Source organism: Hyla sarda, unplaced genomic scaffold, assembly GCF_029499605.1.
Source record: "Hyla sarda isolate aHylSar1 unplaced genomic scaffold, aHylSar1.hap1 scaffold_1227, whole genome shotgun sequence".
Lineage (NCBI taxonomy): Eukaryota > Metazoa > Chordata > Amphibia > Anura > Hylidae > Hyla > Hyla sarda.
This window is the reverse complement of record NW_026607848.1, coordinates 1-23,475: the sequence shown is the minus strand read 5'-3', so window position 1 is coordinate 23,475 and position 23,475 is coordinate 1. Positions and strand designations below refer to the sequence as shown.

At 46.8% G+C, this 23,475-nt stretch overlaps 9 non-coding genes and 1 pseudogene across 9 annotated transcripts; all 10 read right to left on the bottom strand.

Annotated features, from left to right (window-relative positions):
* Positions 1-3,626: 3,626 nt before the first annotated feature.
* Positions 3,627-3,817, bottom strand: LOC130303386 (U2 spliceosomal RNA). Its single transcript, XR_008853459.1, has one exon. It is a non-coding gene; the product is annotated as a U2 spliceosomal RNA (small nuclear RNA).
* A 2,099-nt stretch (positions 3,818-5,916) lies between these two features.
* Positions 5,917-6,107, bottom strand: LOC130303385 (U2 spliceosomal RNA). Its single transcript, XR_008853458.1, has one exon. It is a non-coding gene; the product is annotated as a U2 spliceosomal RNA (small nuclear RNA).
* Positions 6,108-8,202: 2,095 nt separating this feature from the next.
* On the bottom strand, positions 8,203-8,393 carry LOC130303384 (U2 spliceosomal RNA). Its single transcript, XR_008853457.1, has one exon. It is a non-coding gene; the product is annotated as a U2 spliceosomal RNA (small nuclear RNA).
* Positions 8,394-10,488: 2,095 nt separating this feature from the next.
* Positions 10,489-10,679, bottom strand: LOC130303423 (U2 spliceosomal RNA). Its single transcript, XR_008853493.1, has one exon. It is a non-coding gene; the product is annotated as a U2 spliceosomal RNA (small nuclear RNA).
* Positions 10,680-12,763: 2,084 nt separating this feature from the next.
* On the bottom strand, positions 12,764-12,969 carry LOC130303421 (U2 spliceosomal RNA; annotated as a pseudogene).
* A 693-nt stretch (positions 12,970-13,662) lies between these two features.
* Positions 13,663-13,850, bottom strand: LOC130303422 (U2 spliceosomal RNA). Its single transcript, XR_008853492.1, has one exon. It is a non-coding gene; the product is annotated as a U2 spliceosomal RNA (small nuclear RNA).
* A 2,097-nt stretch (positions 13,851-15,947) lies between these two features.
* On the bottom strand, positions 15,948-16,138 carry LOC130303417 (U2 spliceosomal RNA). The gene has a single exon (XR_008853489.1). It is a non-coding gene; the product is annotated as a U2 spliceosomal RNA (small nuclear RNA).
* Positions 16,139-18,227: 2,089 nt separating this feature from the next.
* LOC130303406 (U2 spliceosomal RNA) lies at positions 18,228-18,418 on the bottom strand. Its single transcript, XR_008853478.1, has one exon. It is a non-coding gene; the product is annotated as a U2 spliceosomal RNA (small nuclear RNA).
* Positions 18,419-20,514: 2,096 nt separating this feature from the next.
* Positions 20,515-20,705, bottom strand: LOC130303394 (U2 spliceosomal RNA). The gene has a single exon (XR_008853467.1). It is a non-coding gene; the product is annotated as a U2 spliceosomal RNA (small nuclear RNA).
* A 2,091-nt stretch (positions 20,706-22,796) lies between these two features.
* On the bottom strand, positions 22,797-22,987 carry LOC130303382 (U2 spliceosomal RNA). Its single transcript, XR_008853456.1, has one exon. It is a non-coding gene; the product is annotated as a U2 spliceosomal RNA (small nuclear RNA).
* Between the last annotated feature and the right edge of the window lie 488 nt (positions 22,988-23,475).

The following is a 23,475-nucleotide window of genomic DNA, read 5'->3' as shown; positions in this document are numbered from 1 at the left end:
GGCGGATCTCCTTTCTAAAGATCTAATACTGCGGACATTTAGAGAACCAATTGTTAAACTCATTCAAACATTTGAAGGAAAAAAAGGAAATACAAAATCAAGCATTATCAAAAGGAGGCCTAGCCTTTCCCCGACCTCTACCCTTATTTTTTGCCTCCCCTTCCTTAAACTTAAGAGTCTTTGTCAATTTTTTGACTGAACATTCCTCCAAATAACCTGTGCCCAGGGAGGATAAAGAGGAGTCAGAATCAATCTGACATGACGACCCTCCACCTGCCTCCTCCCTTCCCGGGCTAGGAAAGTCCTCAATCCTTTGACTCTGAGGAGTCGGACAGTCATCCTCCGATTCTTCCACCGGCATCTTTCTCTTCAAGGATTCTTTGTCCACAGTCATCTCCTCTGGGGGATCAGAGGCCTCCGAAACAGATGCCCCCGAAACAGACTCCGCCTTCTCCCCCTCTGCCACCAAAGCATCCGGAACAGACCTAGAAATGGAAGGAAAAACAGGGGCAGACTCTGCTTCACTGGTCAGCACGCTAACCTCTGCATCGCCTGCCCTGGCAGCATTGGAGTCCTCAGGAACTGTCCCACCTCGAAGAGCCATTGCATATGATCGGGGTGCCCCGGACTGGTAAGTGGGGCAACTCCTAGCCAGGTGATCCGAAGAACCACAGAAATGACACTTGCGTTTCTCGGGACAGTCTGCAGTGCGGTGATCAGGCTTGTGGCAGTTCCTGCAAACCTGCCCGGTTGTACAGTTCTCTCTGGTATGACCAAAGCAAAAACAGTCCCGGCAAAAACTTGGCATCCCCGGGTAGTGCAGAAACCCCCTGTTGTTCCCTATCGCAAAGTTCTGCGGGGGGTGACAAAAACCTTCAGCACCACCCTCGGGGGCAGGCCTAAACTCCACCCAAAAACGTCTCATGCCTGTGAAAGTCCCCAGGATGTTATTTTTCCTCTCCGCACCAGAAACAGACACACAATACCTTCTTAGAAAGGTCTGGATCTCCTCATCCCGCACAAAAGGGTTGTACATATGCACTACCACTGGAACTTTCTTAGGCCGAGCCTCGCAGGAAATGAATCGGATCCCTTGTAGGTCAGGGTGAGAAGCATTCTCCTTACTCCGGTAGAGACAGGTACGGAGATCATCCAGGTTGTAGAAGGTCACGTCAAAGAATCCTTGGCTGGGAAAGACCTGGACACAGAAGATGGAAGCATGCGGCATCCTCAGCACTCCTTCCACGACCTTCTGCTGGACATGCAAAATCCCGTAGGCACTCCTCTTTTCCTCCTCGATAAACAGCCGTACTGTATTAGGAGCGTTCGGCGCATTAGCCATCCTCTCCGGCAGACCCGTCCTCCGATGATCACCTTCCCGTTATCCTGGGACTAAGCCCTCTCCCCAATAGCAGCAGGTGGGTGAAGCCCAGGCAATAAACCTGGGCGATCCCACAAGGCCGAGGAGAGGGGTACCCGAATACCTTAGGGCAAGACACTTGATCTTAGCCAAAAGGCCGAGAAGCGATAACCGTGAAAGGGGCGGGCCCAACAAGGTCCCCTTCATGGGCACTATCACTGCTTGCTGTCAGGGAGGCTGCCAGACAATTTTCCATGCACACTCTGGGCTGGGGGGCAGTCAACCACCAGTACACACAGCAGAACCTAAACCCATACCATTATTGCTAAGCAGCAAGACAGGGGCCCATTGCACTCCCACGGGGCCTTTTTAAATGCAATCCATAACCCGGATTTGCCAGGAACCCTTCTTACTCCTCCTACTTGCATGTGACACTGGGCTTAGGATCTGCATAGGAAACACACACACAAGCACACACCTACCTTTGTTGCCTGCAGATGCCTCCTTGGCTGTCCCCAAACGGTATCAAACCAACACCCACGGGAAGCTGTAAGCATAGAGGACATGCCTGCACCCCATTGGACTTACCTGTGTGGGTTAAATCCGGGTTATTTGACAACCTATGGCGGTGATGGTTCTGCTCAGGCAGAGCAGTGCTGATGCTCCTCATAAAGCTGTCGCTGCTGTGAAGGTTCTAGGTGACATCACAAATCCCTTTGGTTACATACACAACAAAGCTGGGTTGTTGTTGTTTACACTCTGCAAGGCCTGTGGAAGTGAGTGACATCATAGCACTGTAGTTCTGAGGGTTCAAGATGGATGCAACAATCTCCTGTTGCTTCTATGAAGGCCGTAATAGACGACATCACCAAACAGCTCCATAGTCACATACACAGCAAAGGAGAGATGTTGTTTACACCTAGTGATGTCAGTGGTATTGAGTGACATCACAGCACAGTGCTAAGGCTCCTGGGCCTGGACACAGCAGCGGCTGCAATATCTCAACGGAGAATACGTTTATATCTATGTGTGTGTGTGCGCATATATATATATATATATATATATATATATATATATATATATATATATTTCTCCGCCGAAATCACTTTTAAACCCATTTCCACCTTTTTTTCCCTTCTCTTCCTCTTACTTTTTTTTCACGTTTTTTTACGTTTTTCTCCTTTTCGCCTCTTTTCTGGGCGTATTATTCTTCTTTTTCTTCTTTTTTTTCGTCTAATGCATACCCCATCAGTGCAGCAATGCTTATTCAATACCGCCAGCAGATGGAGACACTGGGGGATAATTTTCTAAGGATTTATACTGATTTTTCCTGTCTGAATTTGTCGCACAGAAAGTTGCAGGCCAAATATGTGTGACATTTCTGCGACTTTAGCTTCTAGAGCATTTTTACAACATTATACATAGGTGCTGAATACATAAAAAGCGACTGTTCAGCGACAGACAAGTCGCATCGGCTGAAAGTAGGCCAGAATGTCAGTCCATGTTGGAGCAGGTTTAGATACAGTCTAAAGCATAGATCTCAAAGTCTGTGCACAGAATTTAGCAAGGGCCTCGCACCTTCTGATGCATCAGGTAGGTGCACAATAGCATAGCCTAACCCTCTGTACTTTGGTCTATATTGATGCGGGACATAGACAGCCAGCTGATGACCAATCCATTAGTGCAATGGATGGCTGGAAGCATTTGTCTTTGCCTTTGCAATACCACAGAAGCAATGCATGGTCAATGTACAGCAATGACACACCTGTGTGAACAGCCAGGAGACCCCCCCCCCCCCCCCCCATGTTATGTTACATAGTTACATAGTTAGTACGGTCGAAAAAAGACATATGTCCATCACGTTCAACCAGGGAATTAAGGGGTAGGGGTGTGGCGCGATATTGGGGAAGGGATGAGATTTTATATTTCTTCATAAGCATTAATCTTATTTTGTCAATTAGGAACATTCAGCACCCACCCGCTATCAAGGCAGCTGCCTATCATGTCATGCCCTACCTGCACAGGTGTGCTGGCTACTCAAATGATCCAATTAAGGAGGCCATTTAGTCAGCAGCAGCAGAAGTCCTGTGCCTGGACGCTCCAACAGGGGCCAGACACAAGCAGAAGCAGAAGCAGCAGAAGCAGCAGCAGCACCACCTTTTGTTTTTTGGCTGCAGCAGCAGCAAGGCCCACAGGGCTGGCTAGCTGGCTAGCCAGCAAGCAGGTAGCAATGAAAGTAGGAATCTTTCTTTTTAACCCTGTAAGGGGGTGGTGCACTGTACCCGAAGATACTGCCATATCGGGTCAATGCATAGGGCGACGGAAGCAAGCTTCGAAATCGGCCCCCGTTCTCAAAAATCCATTTAATATATGGTCCCCAGATAGGGGACGTATCAGATATTAAACTGATAAGAACAGATACTACACTTGATCTTAGCCAAAAGGCCGAGAAGCGATAACCGTGAAAGGGGCGGGCCCAACAAGGTCCCCTTCATGGGCACTATCACTGCTTGCTGTCAGGGAGGCTGCCAGACAATTTTCCATGCACACTCTGGGCTGGGGGGCAGTCAACCACCAGTACACACAGCAGAACCTAAACCCATACCATTATTGCTAAGCAGCAAGACAGGGGCCCATTGCACTCCCACGGGGCCTTTTTAAATGCAATCCATAACCCGGATTTGCCAGGAACCCTTCTTACTCCTCCTACTTGCATGTGACACTGGGCTTAGGATCTGCATAGGAAACACACACACAAGCACACACCTACCTTTGTTGCCTGCAGATGCCTCCTTGGCTGTCCCCAAACGGTATCAAACCAACACCCACGGGAAGCTGTAAGCATAGAGGACATGCCTGCACCCCATTGGACTTACCTGTGTGGGTTAAATCCGGGTTATTTGACAACCTATGGCGGTGATGGTTCTGCTCAGGCAGAGCAGTGCTGATGCTCCTCATAAAGCTGTCGCTGCTGTGAAGGTTCTAGGTGACATCACAAATCCCTTTGGTTACATACACAACAAAGCTGGGTTGTTGTTGTTTACACTCTGCAAGGCCTGTGGAAGTGAGTGACATCATAGCACTGTAGTTCTGAGGGTTCAAGATGGATGCAACAATCTCCTGTTCTATGAAGGCCGTAATAGACGACATCACCAAACAGCTCCATAGTCACATACACAGCAAAGGAGAGATGTTGTTTACACCTAGTGATGTCAGTGGTATTGAGTGACATCACAGCACAGTGCTAAGGCTCCTGGGCCTGGACACAGCAGCGGCTGCAATATCTCAACGGAGAATACGTTTATATCTATGTGTGTGTGTGCGCATATATATATATATATATATATATATATATATATATATATATATATATATATATATATTTCTCCGCCGAAATCACTTTTAAACCCATTTCCACCTTTTTTTCCCTTCTCTTCCTCTTACTTTTTTTTCACGTTTTTTTACGTTTTTCTCCTTTTCGCCTCTTTTCTGGGCGTATTATTCTTCTTTTTCTTCTTTTTTTTCGTCTAATGCATACCCCATCAGTGCAGCAATGCTTATTCAATACCGCCAGCAGATGGAGACACTGGGGGATAATTTTCTAAGGATTTATACTGATTTTTCCTGTCTGAATTTGTCGCACAGAAAGTTGCAGGCCAAATATGTGTGACATTTCTGCGACTTTAGCTTCTAGAGCATTTTTACAACATTATACATAGGTGCTGAATACATAAAAAGCGACTGTTCAGCGACAGACAAGTCGCATCGGCTGAAAGTAGGCCAGAATGTCAGTCCATGTTGGAGCAGGTTTAGATACAGTCTAAAGCATAGATCTCAAAGTCTGTGCACAGAATTTAGCAAGGGCCTCGCACCTTCTGATGCATCAGGTAGGTGCACAATAGCATAGCCTAACCCTCTGTACTTTGGTCTATATTGATGCGGGACATAGACAGCCAGCTGATGACCAATCCATTAGTGCAATGGATGGCTGGAAGCATTTGTCTTTGCCTTTGCAATACCACAGAAGCAATGCATGGTCAATGTACAGCAATGACACACCTGTGTGAACAGCCAGGAGACCCCCCCCCCCCCCATGTTATGTTACATAGTTACATAGTTAGTACGGTCGAAAAAAGACATATGTCCATCACGTTCAACCAGGGAATTAAGGGGTAGGGGTGTGGCGCGATATTGGGGAAGGGATGAGATTTTATATTTCTTCATAAGCATTAATCTTATTTTGTCAATTAGGAACATTCAGCACCCACCCGCTATCAAGGCAGCTGCCTATCATGTCATGCCCTACCTGCACAGGTGTGCTGGCTACTCAAATGATCCAATTAAGGAGGCCATTTAGTCAGCAGCAGCAGAAGTCCTGTGCCTGGACGCTCCAACAGGGGCCAGACACAAGCAGAAGCAGAAGCAGCAGAAGCAGCAGCAGCACCACCTTTTGTTTTTTGGCTGCAGCAGCAGCAAGGCCCACAGGGCTGGCTAGCTGGCTAGCCAGCAAGCAGGTAGCAATGAAAGTAGGAATCTTTCTTTTTAACCCTGTAAGGGGGTGGTGCACTGTACCCGAAGATACTGCCATATCGGGTCAATGCATAGGGCGACGGAAGCAAGCTTCGAAATCGGCCCCCGTTCTCAAAAATCCATTTAATATATGGTCCCCAGATAGGGGACGTATCAGATATTAAACTGATAAGAACAGATACTACACTTGATCTTAGCCAAAAGGCCGAGAAGCGATAACCGTGAAAGGGGCGGGCCCAACAAGGTCCCCTTCATGGGCACTATCACTGCTTGCTGTCAGGGAGGCTGCCAGACAATTTTCCATGCACACTCTGGGCTGGGGGGCAGTCAACCACCAGTACACACAGCAGAACCTAAACCCATACCATTATTGCTAAGCAGCAAGACAGGGGCCCATTGCACTCCCACGGGGCCTTTTTAAATGCAATCCATAACCCGGATTTGCCAGGAACCCTTCTTACTCCTCCTACTTGCATGTGACACTGGGCTTAGGATCTGCATAGGAAACACACACACAAGCACACACCTACCTTTGTTGCCTGCAGATGCCTCCTTGGCTGTCCCCAAACGGTATCAAACCAACACCCACGGGAAGCTGTAAGCATAGAGGACATGCCTGCACCCCATTGGACTTACCTGTGTGGGTTAAATCCGGGTTATTTGACAACCTATGGCGGTGATGGTTCTGCTCAGGCAGAGCAGTGCTGATGCTCCTCATAAAGCTGTCGCTGCTGTGAAGGTTCTAGGTGACATCACAAATCCCTTTGGTTACATACACAACAAAGCTGGGTTGTTGTTGTTTACACTCTGCAAGGCCTGTGGAAGTGAGTGACATCATAGCACTGTAGTTCTGAGGGTTCAAGATGGATGCAACAATCTCCTGTTGCTTCTATGAAGGCCGTAATAGACGACATCACCAAACAGCTCCATAGTCACATACACAGCAAAGGAGAGATGTTGTTTACACCTAGTGATGTCAGTGGTATTGAGTGACATCACAGCACAGTGCTAAGGCTCCTGGGCCTGGACACAGCAGCGGCTGCAATATCTCAACGGAGAATACGTTTATATCTATGTGTGTGTGTGCGCATATATATATATATATATATATATATATATATATATATATATATATATATATATCTCCGCCGAAATCACTTTTAAACCCATTTCCACCTTTTTTTCCCTTCTCTTCCTCTTACTTTTTTTTCACGTTTTTTTACGTTTTTCTCCTTTTCGCCTCTTTTCTGGGCGTATTATTCTTCTTTTTCTTCTTTTTTTTCGTCTAATGCATACCCCATCAGTGCAGCAATGCTTATTCAATACCGCCAGCAGATGGAGACACTGGGGGATAATTTTCTAAGGATTTATACTGATTTTTCCTGTCTGAATTTGTCGCACAGAAAGTTGCAGGCCAAATATGTGTGACATTTCTGCGACTTTAGCTTCTAGAGCATTTTTACAACATTATACATAGGTGCTGAATACATAAAAAGCGACTGTTCAGCGACAGACAAGTCGCATCGGCTGAAAGTAGGCCAGAATGTCAGTCCATGTTGGAGCAGGTTTAGATACAGTCTAAAGCATAGATCTCAAAGTCTGTGCACAGAATTTAGCAAGGGCCTCGCACCTTCTGATGCATCAGGTAGGTGCACAATAGCATAGCCTAACCCTCTGTACTTTGGTCTATATTGATGCGGGACATAGACAGCCAGCTGATGACCAATCCATTAGTGCAATGGATGGCTGGAAGCATTTGTCTTTGCCTTTGCAATACCACAGAAGCAATGCATGGTCAATGTACAGCAATGACACACCTGTGTGAACAGCCAGGAGACCCCCCCCCCCCATGTTATGTTACATAGTTACATAGTTAGTACGGTCGAAAAAAGACATATGTCCATCACGTTCAACCAGGGAATTAAGGGGTAGGGGTGTGGCGCGATATTGGGGAAGGGATGAGATTTTATATTTCTTCATAAGCATTAATCTTATTTTGTCAATTAGGAACATTCAGCACCCACCCGCTATCAAGGCAGCTGCCTATCATGTCATGCCCTACCTGCACAGGTGTGCTGGCTACTCAAATGATCCAATTAAGGAGGCCATTTAGTCAGCAGCAGCAGAAGTCCTGTGCCTGGACGCTCCAACAGGGGCCAGACACAAGCAGAAGCAGAAGCAGCAGAAGCAGCAGCAGCACCACCTTTTGTTTTTTGGCTGCAGCAGCAGCAAGGCCCACAGGGCTGGCTAGCTGGCTAGCCAGCAAGCAGGTAGCAATGAAAGTAGGAATCTTTCTTTTTAACCCTGTAAGGGGGTGGTGCACTGTACCCGAAGATACTGCCATATCGGGTCAATGCATAGGGCGACGGAAGCAAGCTTCGAAATCGGCCCCCGTTCTCAAAAATCCATTTAATATATGGTCCCCAGATAGGGGACGTATCAGATATTAAACTGATAAGAACAGATACTACACTTGATCTTAGCCAAAAGGCCGAGAAGCGATAACCGTGAAAGGGGCGGGCCCAACAAGGTCCCCTTCATGGGCACTATCACTGCTTGCTGTCAGGGAGGCTGCCAGACAATTTTCCATGCACACTCTGGGCTGGGGGGCAGTCAACCACCAGTACACACAGCAGAACCTAAACCCATACCATTATTGCTAAGCAGCAAGACAGGGGCCCATTGCACTCCCACGGGGCCTTTTTAAATGCAATCCATAACCCGGATTTGCCAGGAACCCTTCTTACTCCTCCTACTTGCATGTGACACTGGGCTTAGGATCTGCATAGGAAACACACACACAAGCACACACCTACCTTTGTTGCCTGCAGATGCCTCCTTGGCTGTCCCCAAACGGTATCAAACCAACACCCACGGGAAGCTGTAAGCATAGAGGACATGCCTGCACCCCATTGGACTTACCTGTGTGGGTTAAATCCGGGTTATTTGACAACCTATGGCGGTGATGGTTCTGCTCAGGCAGAGCAGTGCTGATGCTCCTCATAAAGCTGTCGCTGCTGTGAAGGTTCTAGGTGACATCACAAATCCCTTTGGTTACATACACAACAAAGCTGGGTTGTTGTTGTTTACACTCTGCAAGGCCTGTGGAAGTGAGTGACATCATAGCACTGTAGTTCTGAGGGTTCAAGATGGATGCAACAATCTCCTGTTGCTTCTATGAAGGCCGTAATAGACGACATCACCAAACAGCTCCATAGTCACATACACAGCAAAGGAGAGATGTTGTTTACACCTAGTGATGTCAGTGGTATTGAGTGACATCACAGCACAGTGCTAAGGCTCCTGGGCCTGGACACAGCAGCGGCTGCAATATCTCAACGGAGAATACGTTTATATCTATGTGTGTGTGTGCGCATATATATATATATATATATATATATATATATATATATATATATATATTCTCCGCCGAAATCACTTTTAAACCCATTTCCACCTTTTTTTCCCTTCTCTTCCTCTTACTTTTTTTTCACGTTTTTTTACGTTTTTCTCCTTTTCGCCTCTTTTCTGGGCGTATTATTCTTCTTTTTCTTCTTTTTTTTCGTCTAATGCATACCCCATCAGTGCAGCAATGCTTATTCAATACCGCCAGCAGATGGAGACACTGGGGGATAATTTTCTAAGGATTTATACTGATTTTTCCTGTCTGAATTTGTCGCACAGAAAGTTGCAGGCCAAATATGTGTGACATTTCTGCGACTTTAGCTTCTAGAGCATTTTTACAACATTATACATAGGTGCTGAATACATAAAAAGCGACTGTTCAGCGACAGACAAGTCGCATCGGCTGAAAGTAGGCCAGAATGTAAGTCCATGTTGGAGCAGGTTTAGATACAGTCTAAAGCATAGATCTCAAAGTCTGTGCACAGAATTTAGCAAGGGCCTCGCACCTTCTGATGCATCAGGTAGGTGCACAATAGCATAGCCTAACCCTCTGTACTTTGGTCTATATTGATGCGGGACATAGACAGCCAGCTGATGACCAATCCATTAGTGCAATGGATGGCTGGAAGCATTTGTCTTTGCCTTTGCAATACCACAGAAGCAATGCATGGTCAATGTACAGCAATGACACACCTGTGTGAACAGCCAGGAGACCCCCCCCCCCCCCCCCATGTTATGTTACATAGTTACATAGTTAGTACGGTCGAAAAAAGACATATGTCCATCACGTTCAACCAGGGAATTAAGGGGTAGGGGTGTGGCGCGATATTGGGGAAGGGATGAGATTTTATATTTCTTCATAAGCATTAATCTTATTTTGTCAATTAGGAACATTCAGCACCCACCCGCTATCAAGGCAGCTGCCTATCATGTCATGCCCTACCTGCACAGGTGTGCTGGCTACTCAAATGATCCAATTAAGGAGGCCATTTAGTCAGCAGCAGCAGAAGTCCTGTGCCTGGACGCTCCAACAGGGGCCAGACACAAGCAGAAGCAGAAGCAGCAGAAGCAGCAGCAGCACCACCTTTTGTTTTTTGGCTGCAGCAGCAGCAAGGCCCACAGGGCTGGCTAGCTGGCTAGCCAGCAAGCAGGTAGCAATGAAAGTAGGAATCTTTCTTTTTAACCCTGTAAGGGGGTGGTGCACTGTACCCGAAGATACTGCCATATCGGGTCAATGCATAGGGCGACGGAAGCAAGCTTCGAAATCGGCCCCCGTTCTCAAAAATCCATTTAATATATGGTCCCCAGATAGGGGACGTATCAGATATTAAACTGATAAGAACAGATACTACACTTGATCTTAGCCAAAAGGCCGAGAAGCGATAACCGTGAAAGGGGCGGGCCCAACAAGGTCCCCTTCATGGGCACTATCACTGCTTGCTGTCAGGGAGGCTGCCAGACAATTTTCCATGCACACTCTGGGCTGGGGGGCAGTCAACCACCAGTACACACAGCAGAACCTAAACCCATACCATTATTGCTAAGCAGCAAGACAGGGGCCCATTGCACTCCCACGGGGCCTTTTTAAATGCAATCCATAACCCGGATTTGCCAGGAACCCTTCTTACTCCTCCTACTTGCATGTGACACTGGGCTTAGGATCTGCATAGGAAACACACACACAAGCACACACCTACCTTTGTTGCCTGCAGATGCCTCCTTGGCTGTCCCCAAACGGTATCAAACCAACACCCACGGGAAGCTGTAAGCATAGAGGACATGCCTGCACCCCATTGGACTTACCTGTGTGGGTTAAATCCGGGTTATTTGACAACCTATGGCGGTGATGGTTCTGCTCAGGCAGAGCAGTGCTGATGCTCCTCATAAAGCTGTCGCTGCTGTGAAGGTTCTAGGTGACATCACAAATCCCTTTGGTTACATACACAACAAAGCTGGGTTGTTGTTGTTTACACTCTGCAAGGCCTGTGGAAGTGAGTGACATCATAGCACTGTAGTTCTGAGGGTTCAAGATGGATGCAACAATCTCCTGTTGCTTCTATGAAGGCCGTAATAGACGACATCACCAAACAGCTCCATAGTCACATACACAGCAAAGGAGAGATGTTGTTTACACCTAGTGATGTCAGTGGTATTGAGTGACATCACAGCACAGTGCTAAGGCTCCTGGGCCTGGACACAGCAGCGGCTGCAATATCTCAACGGAGAATACGTTTATATCTATGTGTGTGTGTGCGCATATATATATATATATATATATATATATATATATATATATATATTTCTCCGACGAAATCACTTTTAAACCCATTTCCACCTTTTTTTCCCTTCTCTTCCTCTTACTTTTTTTTCACGTTTTTTTACGTTTTTCTCCTTTTCGCCTCTTTTCTGGGCGTATTATTCTTCTTTTTCTTCTTTTTTTTCGTCTAATGCATACCCCATCAGTGCAGCAATGCTTATTCAATACCGCCAGCAGATGGAGACACTGGGGGATAATTTTCTAAGGATTTATACTGATTTTTCCTGTCTGAATTTGTCGCACAGAAAGTTGCAGGCCAAATATGTGTGACATTTCTGCGACTTTAGCTTCTAGAGCATTTTTACAACATTATACATAGGTGCTGAATACATAAAAAGCGACTGTTCAGCGACAGACAAGTCGCATCGGCTGAAAGTAGGCCAGAATGTCAGTCCATGTTGGAGCAGGTTTAGATACAGTCTAAAGCATAGATCTCAAAGTCTGTGCACAGAATTTAGCAAGGGCCTCGCACCTTCTGATGCATCAGGTAGGTGCACAATAGCATAGCCTAACCCTCTGTACTTTGGTCTATATTGATGCGGGACATAGACAGCCAGCTGATGACCAATCCATTAGTGCAATGGATGGCTGGAAGCATTTGTCTTTGCCTTTGCAATACCACAGAAGCAATGCATGGTCAATGTACAGCAATGACACACCTGTGTGAACAGCCAGGAGACCCCCCCCCCCCCCCATGTTATGTTACATAGTTACATAGTTAGTACGGTCGAAAAAAGACATATGTCCATCACGTTCAACCAGGGAATTAAGGGGTAGGGGTGTGGCGCGATATTGGGGAAGGGATGAGATTTTATATTTCTTCATAAGCATTAATCTTATTTTGTCAATTAGGAACATTCAGCACCCACCCGCTATCAAGGCAGCTGCCTATCATGTCATGCCCTACCTGCACAGGTGTGCTGGCTACTCAAATGATCCAATTAAGGAGGCCATTTAGTCAGCAGCAGCAGAAGTCCTGTGCCTGGACGCTCCAACAGGGGCCAGACACAAGCAGAAGCAGAAGCAGCAGCAGCAGCACCACCTTTTGTTTTTTGGCTGCAGCAGCAGCAAGGCCCACAGGGCTGGCTAGCTGGCTAGCCAGCAAGCAGGTAGCAATGAAAGTAGGAATCTTTCTTTTTAACCCTGTAAGGGGGTGGTGCACTGTACCCGAAGATACTGCCATATCGGGTCAATGCATAGGGCGACGGAAGCAAGCTTCGAAATCGGCCCCCGTTCTCAAAAATCCATTTAATATATGGTCCCCAGATAGGGGACGTATCAGATATTAAACTGATAAGAACAGATTTTTTTTTTTTTTTTTTTTTTTTTTTTTTTTTTTTTTTTATCTAAAGCCGAGGAACGTGCTTTCGATTCACCCAAAGTGCAAGAAAAAGTGCAAACGTGTTACACTAAAAAAACGTGCACAAAGGATGCGGTCTATCGCAAGCCCTTCTCCGATAGGAGAGAGGCCCCCCAACAAACCTTACCCTTCGCCTCCGGACCAAAAGGTACCTGCGAGGTTCCAGGTTCGATGTCCCTTTTCGCCGAAGCTACTAGGGGACCACAAATGCTCCCGGCATCCCCCTTGGTGTTAGCCAAGGTATCTGCCCGCAGAGCCGATTACGGTAGGTACCCTGCCAAAGCAGGAGTACCCGGGGTGTTTGCAGGGAGGTGCGGAACCTAATGGCCACACACACCTCCCCTAGACCGCCAGGAGGGACACCCAGAAGGGCTACCGCATCCTGACCAATCCTGTGAACACACAACACGCAAAAAGTGACACAGTGAGACAAAAAAGAAATAAATAAGTGAATGTGTGCAGATATACTGCCCGGACATCCGGCCGGATCTATAAAAATTTCTCTGATCCTAGCCAGAAGGCCGGGAATCAAGAGGTGAGTGCCACAAGGTGAAGAGATTATGGTGCCCGTGCTTCAACTCAGTGAGTCTATCCTCCCAGTGAGTTTCGGCACCTCGGGGTCACCACTCCCCGAGGCACAAAAGTACCTCGGCTCTAGACCCTCTCAGCCTCATGGCGAGACCCGGAGGGAACAGGTCACATCGGGGCAGCCGTCGAGCTGATTCCTCAGAACCAGCCCCGGAAAGCCCTGGTACACCTGCATCCTCCATGCAGCACCCATCCCCACCAGCCCCATACCGGCGTTACTGTCCACCGGCATGAAAAACTGATAAGAACAGATACTACACTTGATCTTAGCCAAAAGGCCGAGAAGCGATAACCGTGAAAGGGGCGGGCCCAACAAGGTCCCCTTCATGGGCACTATCACTGCTTGCTGTCAGGGAGGCTGCCAGACAATTTTCCATGCACACTCTGGGCTGGGGGGCAGTCAACCACCAGTACACACAGCAGAACCTAAACCCATACCATTATTGCTAAGCAGCAAGACAGGGGCCCATTGCACTCCCACGGGGCCTTTTTAAATGCAATCCATAACCCGGATTTGCCAGGAACCCTTCTTACTCCTCCTACTTGCATGTGACACTGGGCTTAGGATCTGCATAGGAAACACACACACAAGCACACACCTACCTTTGTTGCCTGCAGATGCCTCCTTGGCTGTCCCCAAACGGTATCAAACCAACACCCACGGGAAGCTGTAAGCATAGAGGACATGCCTGCACCCCATTGGACTTACCTGTGTGGGTTAAATCCGGGTTATTTGACAACCTATGGCGGTGATGGTTCTGCTCAGGCAGAGCAGTGCTGATGCTCCTCATAAAGCTGTCGCTGCTGTGAAGGTTCTAGGTGACATCACAAATCCCTTTGGTTACATACACAACAAAGCTGGGTTGTTGTTGTTTACACTCTGCAAGGCCTGTGGAAGTGAGTGACATCATAGCACTGTAGTTCTGAGGGTTCAAGATGGATGCAACAATCTCCTGTTGCTTCTATGAAGGCCGTAATAGACGACATCACCAAACAGCTCCATAGTCACATACACAGCAAAGGAGAGATGTTGTTTACACCTAGTGATGTCAGTGGTATTGAGTGACATCACAGCACAGTGCTAAGGCTCCTGGGCCTGGACACAGCAGCGGCTGCAATATCTCAACGGAGAATACGTTTATATCTATGTGTGTGTGTGCGCATATATATATATATATATATATATATATATATATATATATATATATATTTCTCCGCCGAAATCACTTTTAAACCCATTTCCACCTTTTTTTCCCTTCTCTTCCTCTTACTTTTTTTTCACGTTTTTTTACGTTTTTCTCCTTTTCGCCTCTTTTCTGGGCGTATTATTCTTCTTTTTCTTCTTTTTTTTCGTCTAATGCATACCCCATCAGTGCAGCAATGCTTATTCAATACCGCCAGCAGATGGAGACACTGGGGGATAATTTTCTAAGGATTTATACTGATTTTTCCTGTCTGAATTTGTCGCACAGAAAGTTGCAGGCCAAATATGTGTGACATTTCTGCGACTTTAGCTTCTAGAGCATTTTTACAACATTATACATAGGTGCTGAATACATAAAAAGCGACTGTTCAGCGACAGACAAGTCGCATCGGCTGAAAGTAGGCCAGAATGTCAGTCCATGTTGGAGCAGGTTTAGATACAGTCTAAAGCATAGATCTCAAAGTCTGTGCACAGAATTTAGCAAGGGCCTCGCACCTTCTGATGCATCAGGTAGGTGCACAATAGCATAGCCTAACCCTCTGTACTTTGGTCTATATTGATGCGGGACATAGACATCCAGCTGATGACCAATCCATTAGTGCAATGGATGGCTGGAAGCATTTGTCTTTGCCTTTGCAATACCACAGAAGCAATGCATGGTCAATGTACAGCAATGACACACCTGTGTGAACAGCCAGGAGACCCCCCCCCCCCCCCCCCATGTTATGTTACATAGTTACATAGTTAGTACGGTCGAAAAAAGACATATGTCCATCACGTTCAACCAGGGAATTAAGGGGTAGGGGTGTGGCGCGATATTGGGGAAGGGATGAGATTTTATATTTCTTCATAAGCATTAATCTTATTTTGTCAATTAGGAACATTCAGCACCCACCCGCTATCAAGGCAGCTGCCTATCATGTCATGCCCTACCTGCACAGGTGTGCTGGCTACTCAAATGATCCAATTAAGGAGGCCATTTAGTCAGCAGCAGCAGAAGTCCTGTGCCTGGACGCTCCAACAGGGGCCAGACACAAGCAGAAGCAGAAGCAGCAGAAGCAGCAGCAGCACCACCTTTTGTTTTTTGGCTGCAGCAGCAGCAAGGCCCACAGGGCTGGCTAGCTGGCTAGCCAGCAAGCAGGTAGCAATGAAAGTAGGAATCTTTCTTTTTAACCCTGTAAGGGGGTGGTGCACTGTACCCGAAGATACTGCCATATCGGGTCAATGCATAGGGCGACGGAAGCAAGCTTCGAAATCGGCCCCCGTTCTCAAAAATCCATTTAATATATGGTCCCCAGATAGGGGACGTATCAGATATTAAACTGATAAGAACAGATACTACACTTGATCTTAGCCAAAAGGCCGAGAAGCGATAACCGTGAAAGGGGCGGGCCCAACAAGGTCCCCTTCATGGGCACTATCACTGCTTGCTGTCAGGGAGGCTGCCAGACAATTTTCCATGCACACTCTGGGCTGGGGGGCAGTCAACCACCAGTACACACAGCAGAACCTAAACCCATACCATTATTGCTAAGCAGCAAGACAGGGGCCCATTGCACTCCCACGGGGCCTTTTTAAATGCAATCCATAACCCGGATTTGCCAGGAACCCTTCTTACTCCTCCTACTTGCATGTGACACTGGGCTTAGGATCTGCATAGGAAACACACACACAAGCACACACCTACCTTTGTTGCCTGCAGATGCCTCCTTGGCTGTCCCCAAACGGTATCAAACCAACACCCACGGGAAGCTGTAAGCATAGAGGACATGCCTGCACCCCATTGGACTTACCTGTGTGGGTTAAATCCGGGTTATTTGACAACCTATGGCGGTGATGGTTCTGCTCAGGCAGAGCAGTGCTGATGCTCCTCATAAAGCTGTCGCTGCTGTGAAGGTTCTAGGTGACATCACAAATCCCTTTGGTTACATACACAACAAAGCTGGGTTGTTGTTGTTTACACTCTGCAAGGCCTGTGGAAGTGAGTGACATCATAGCACTGTAGTTCTGAGGGTTCAAGATGGATGCAACAATCTCCTGTTGCTTCTATGAAGGCCGTAATAGACGACATCACCAAACAGCTCCATAGTCACATACACAGCAAAGGAGAGATGTTGTTTACACCTAGTGATGTCAGTGGTATTGAGTGACATCACAGCACAGTGCTAAGGCTCCTGGGCCTGGACACAGCAGCGGCTGCAATATCTCAACGGAGAATACGTTTATATCTATGTGTGTGTGTGCGCATATATATATATATATATATATATATATATATATATATATATATTTCTCCGCCGAAATCACTTTTAAACCCATTTCCACCTTTTTTTCCCTTCTCTTCCTCTTACTTTTTTTTCACGTTTTTTTACGTTTTTCTCCTTTTCGCCTCTTTTCTGGGCGTATTATTCTTCTTTTTCTTCTTTTTTTTCGTCTAATGCATACCCCATCAGTGCAGCAATGCTTATTCAATACCGCCAGCAGATGGAGACACTGGGGGATAATTTTCTAAGGATTTATACTGATTTTTCCTGTCTGAATTTGTCGCACAGAAAGTTGCAGGCCAAATATGTGTGACATTTCTGCGACTTTAGCTTCTAGAGCATTTTTACAACATTATACATAGGTGCTGAATACATAAAAAGCGACTGTTCAGCGACAGACAAGTCGCATCGGCTGAAAGTAGGCCAGAATGTCAGTCCATGTTGGAGCAGGTTTAGATACAGTCTAAAGCATAGATCTCAAAGTCTGTGCACAGAATTTAGCAAGGGCCTCGCACCTTCTGATGCATCAGGTAGGTGCACAATAGCATAGCCTAACCCTCTGTACTTTGGTCTATATTGATGCGGGACATAGACAGCCAGCTGATGACCAATCCATTAGTGCAATGGATGGCTGGAAGCATTTGTCTTTGCCTTTGCAATACCACAGAAGCAATGCATGGTCAATGTACAGCAATGACACACCTGTGTGAACAGCCAGGAGACCCCCCCCCCCCCCATGTTATGTTACATAGTTACATAGTTAGTACGGTCGAAAAAAGACATATGTCCATCACGTTCAACCAGGGAATTAAGGGGTAGGGGTGTGGCGCGATATTGGGGAAGGGATGAGATTTTATATTTCTTCATAAGCATTAATCTTATTTTGTCAATTAGGAACATTCAGCACCCACCCGCTATCAAGGCAGCTGCCTATCATGTCATGCCCTACCTGCACAGGTGTGCTGGCTACTCAAATGATCCAATTAAGGAGGCCATTTAGTCAGCAGCAGCAGAAGTCCTGTGCCTGGACGCTCCAACAGGGGCCAGACACAAGCAGAAGCAGAAGCAGCAGAAGCAGCAGCAGCACCACCTTTTGTTTTTTGGCTGCAGCAGCAGCAAGGCCCACAGGGCTGGCTAGCTGGCTAGCCAGCAAGCAGGTAGCAATGAAAGTAGGAATCTTTCTTTTTAACCCTGTAAGGGGGTGGTGCACTGTACCCGAAGATACTGCCATATCGGGTCAATGCATAGGGCGACGGAAGCAAGCTTCGAAATCGGCCCCCGTTCTCAAAAATCCATTTAATATATGGTCCCCAGATAGGGGACGTATCAGATATTAAACTGATAAGAACAGATACTACACTTGATCTTAGCCAAAAGGCCGAGAAGCGATAACCGTGAAAGGGGCGGGCCCAACAAGGTCCCCTTCATGGGCACTATCACTGCTTGCTGTCAGGGAGGCTGCCAGACAATTTTCCATGCACACTCTGGGCTGGGGGGCAGTCAACCACCAGTACACACAGCAGAACCTAAACCCATACCATTATTGCTAAGCAGCAAGACAGGGGCCCATTGCACTCCCACGGGGCCTTTTTAAATGCAATCCATAACCCGGATTTGCCAGGAACCCTTCTTACTCCTCCTACTTGCATGTGACACTGGGCTTAGGATCTGCATAGGAAACACACACACAAGCACACACCTACCTTTGTTGCCTGCAGATGCCTCCTTGGCTGTCCCCAAACGGTATCAAACCAACACCCACGGGAAGCTGTAAGCATAGAGGACATGCCTGCACCCCATTGGACTTACCTGTGTGGGTTAAATCCGGGTTATTTGACAACCTATGGCGGTGATGGTTCTGCTCAGGCAGAGCAGTGCTGATGCTCCTCATAAAGCTGTCGCTGCTGTGAAGGTTCTAGGTGACATCACAAATCCCTTTGGTTACATACACAACAAAGCTGGGTTGTTGTTGTTTACACTCTGCAAGGCCTGTGGAAGTGAGTGACATCATAGCACTGTAGTTCTGAGGGTTCAAGATGGATGCAACAATCTCCTGTTGCTTCTATGAAGGCCGTAATAGACGACATCACCAAACAGCTCCATAGTCACATACACAGCAAAGGAGAGATGTTGTTTACACCTAGTGATGTCAGTGGTATTGAGTGACATCACAGCACAGTGCTAAGGCTCCTGGGCCTGGACACAGCAGCGGCTGCAATATCTCAACGGAGAATACGTTTATATCTATGTGTGTGTGTGCGCATATATATATATATATATATATATATATATATATATATATATATATATTTCTCCGCCGAAATCACTTTTAAACCCATTTCCACCTTTTTTTCCCTTCTCTTCCTCTTACTTTTTTTTCACGTTTTTTTACGTTTTTCTCCTTTTCGCCTCTTTTCTGGGCGTATTATTCTTCTTTTTCTTCTTTTTTTTCGTCTAATGCATACCCCATCAGTGCAGCAATGCTTATTCAATACCGCCAGCAGATGGAGACACTGGGGGATAATTTTCTAAGGATTTATACTGATTTTTCCTGTCTGAATTTGTCGCACAGAAAGTTGCAGGCCAAATATGTGTGACATTTCTGCGACTTTAGCTTCTAGAGCATTTTTACAACATTATACATAGGTGCTGAATACATAAAAAGCGACTGTTCAGCGACAGACAAGTCGCATCGGCTGAAAGTAGGCCAGAATGTCAGTCCATGTTGGAGCAGGTTTAGATACAGTCTAAAGCATAGATCTCAAAGTCTGTGCACAGAATTTAGCAAGGGCCTCGCACCTTCTGATGCATCAGGTAGGTGCACAATAGCATAGCCTAACCCTCTGTACTTTGGTCTATATTGATGCGGGACATAGACAGCCAGCTGATGACCAATCCATTAGTGCAATGGATGGCTGGAAGCATTTGTCTTTGCCTTTGCAATACCACAGAAGCAATGCATGGTCAATGTACAGCAATGACACACCTGTGTGAACAGCCAGGAGACCCCCCCCCCCCCCCCCATGTTATGTTACATAGTTACATAGTTAGTACGGTCGAAAAAAGACATATGTCCATCACGTTCAACCAGGGAATTAAGGGGTAGGGGTGTGGCGCGATATTGGGGAAGGGATGAGATTTTATATTTCTTCATAAGCATTAATCTTATTTTGTCAATTAGGAACATTCAGCACCCACCCGCTATCAAGGCAGCTGCCTATCATGTCATGCCCTACCTGCACAGGTGTGCTGGCTACTCAAATGATCCAATTAAGGAGGCCATTTAGTCAGCAGCAGCAGAAGTCCTGTGCCTGGACGCTCCAACAGGGGCCAGACACAAGCAGAAGCAGAAGCAGCAGAAGCAGCAGCAGCACCACCTTTTGTTTTTTGGCTGCAGCAGCAGCAAGGCCCACAGGGCTGGCTAGCTGGCTAGCCAGCAAGCAGGTAGCAATGAAAGTAGGAATCTTTCTTTTTAACCCTGTAAGGGGGTGGTGCACTGTACCCGAAGATACTGCCATATCGGGTCAATGCATAGGGCGACGGAAGCAAGCTTCGAAATCGGCCCCCGTTCTCAAAAATCCATTTAATATATGGTCCCCAGATAGGGGACGTATCAGATATTAAACTGATAAGAACAGATACTACACTTGATCTTAGCCAAAAGGCCGAGAAGCGATAACCGTGAAAGGGGCGGGCCCAACAAGGTCCCCTTCATGGGCACTATCACTGCTTGCTGTCAGGGAGGCTGCCAGACAATTTTCCATGCACACTCTGGGCTGGGGGGCAGTCAACCACCAGTACACACAGCAGAACCTAAACCCATACCATTATTGCTAAGCAGCAAGACAGGGGCCCATTGCACTCCCACGGGGCCTTTTTAAATGCAATCCATAACCCGGATTTGCCAGGAACCCTTCTTACTCCTCCTACTTGCATGTGACACTGGGCTTAGGATCTGCATAGGAAACACACACACAAGCACACACCTACCTTTGTTGCCTGCAGATGCCTCCTTGGCTGTCCCCAAACGGTATCAAACCAACACCCACGGGAAGCTGTAAGCATAGAGGACATGCCTGCACCCCATTGGACTTACCTGTGTGGGTTAAATCCGGGTTATTTGACAACCTATGGCGGTGATGGTTCTGCTCAGGCAGAGCAGTGCTGATGCTCCTCATAAAGCTGTCGCTGCTGTGAAGGTTCTAGGTGACATCACAAATCCCTTTGGTTACATACACAACAAAGCTGGGTTGTTGTTGTTTACACTCTGCAAGGCCTGTGGAAGTGAGTGACATCATAGCACTGTAGTTCTGAGGGTTCAAGATGGATGCAACAATCTCCTGTTGCTTCTATGAAGGCCGTAATAGACGACATCACCAAACAGCTCCATAGTCACATACACAGCAAAGGAGAGATGTTGTTTACACCTAGTGATGTCAGTGGTATTGAGTGACATCACAGCACAGTGCTAAGGCTCCTGGGCCTGGACACAGCAGCGGCTGCAATATCTCAACGGAGAATACGTTTATATCTATGTGTGTGTGTGCGCATATATATATATATATATATATATATATATATATATATATATATTTCTCCGACGAAATCACTTTTAAACCCATTTCCACCTTTTTTTCCCTTCTCTTCCTCTTACTTTTTTTTCACGTTTTTTTACGTTTTTCTCCTTTTCGCCTCTTTTCTGGGCGTATTATTCTTCTTTTTCTTCTTTTTTTTCGTCTAATGCATACCCCATCAGTGCAGCAATGCTTATTCAATACCGCCAGCAGATGGAGACACTGGGGGATAATTTTCTAAGGATTTATACTGATTTTTCCTGTCTGAATTTGTCGCACAGAAAGTTGCAGGCCAAATATGTGTGACATTTCTGCGACTTTAGCTTCTAGAGCATTTTTACAACATTATACATAGGTGCTGAATACATAAAAAGCGACTGTTCAGCGACAGACAAGTCGCATCGGCTGAAAGTAGGCCAGAATGTCAGTCCATGTTGGAGCAGGTTTAGATACAGTCTAAAGCATAGATCTCAAAGTCTGTGCACAGAATTTAGCAAGGGCCTCGCACCTTCTGATGCATCAGGTAGGTGCACAATAGCATAGCCTAACCCTCTGTACTTTGGTCTATATTGATGCGGGACATAGACAGCCAGCTGATGACCAATCCATTAGTGCAATGGATGGCTGGAAGCATTTGTCTTTGCCTTTGCAATACCACAGAAGCAATGCATGGTCAATGTACAGCAATGACACACCTGTGTGAACAGCCAGGAGACCCCCCCCCCCCCCCCATGTTATGTTACATAGTTACATAGTTAGTACGGTCGAAAAAAGACATATGTCCATCACGTTCAACCAGGGAATTAAGGGGTAGGGGTGTGGCGCGATATTGGGGAAGGGATGAGATTTTATATTTCTTCATAAGCATTAATCTTATTTTGTCAATTAGGAACATTCAGCACCCACCCGCTATCAAGGCAGCTGCCTATCATGTCATGCCCTACCTGCACAGGTGTGCTGGCTACTCAAATGATCCAATTAAGGAGGCCATTTAGTCAGCAGCAGCAGAAGTCCTGTGCCTGGACGCTCCAACAGGGGCCAGACACAAGCAGAAGCAGAAGCAGCAGAAGCAGCAGCAGCACCACCTTTTGTTTTTTGGCTGCAGCAGCAGCAAGGCCCACAGGGCTGGCTAGCTGGCTAGCCAGCAAGCAGGTAGCAATGAAAGTAGGAATCTTTCTTTTTAACCCTGTAAGGGGGTGGTGCACTGTACCCGAAGATACTGCCATATCGGGTCAATGCATAGGGCGACGGAAGCAAGCTTCGAAATCGGCCCCCGTTCTCAAAAATCCATTTAATATATGGTCCCCAGATAGGGGACGTATCAGATATTAAACTGATAAGAACAGATACTACACTTGATCTTAGCCAAAAGGCCGAGAAGCGATAACCGTGAAAGGGGCGGGCCCAACAAGGTCCCCTTCATGGGCACTATCACTGCTTGCTGTCAGGGAGGCTGCCAGACAATTTTCCATGCACACTCTGGGCTGGGGGGCAGTCAACCACCAGTACACACAGCAGAACCTAAACCCATACCATTATTGCTAAGCAGCAAGACAGGGGCCCATTGCACTCCCACGGGGCCTTTTTAAATGCAATCCATAACCCGGATTTGCCAGGAACCCTTCTTACTCCTCCTACTTGCATGTGACACTGGGCTTAGGATCTGCATAGGAAACACACACACAAGCACACACCTACCTTTGTTGCCTGCAGATGCCTCCTTGGCTGTCCCCAAACGGTATCAAACCAACACCCACGGGAAGCTGTAAGCATAGAGGACATGCCTGCACCCCATTGGACTTACCTGTGTGGGTTAAATCCGGGTTATTTGACAACCTATGGCGGTGATGGTTCTGCTCAGGCAGAGCAGTGC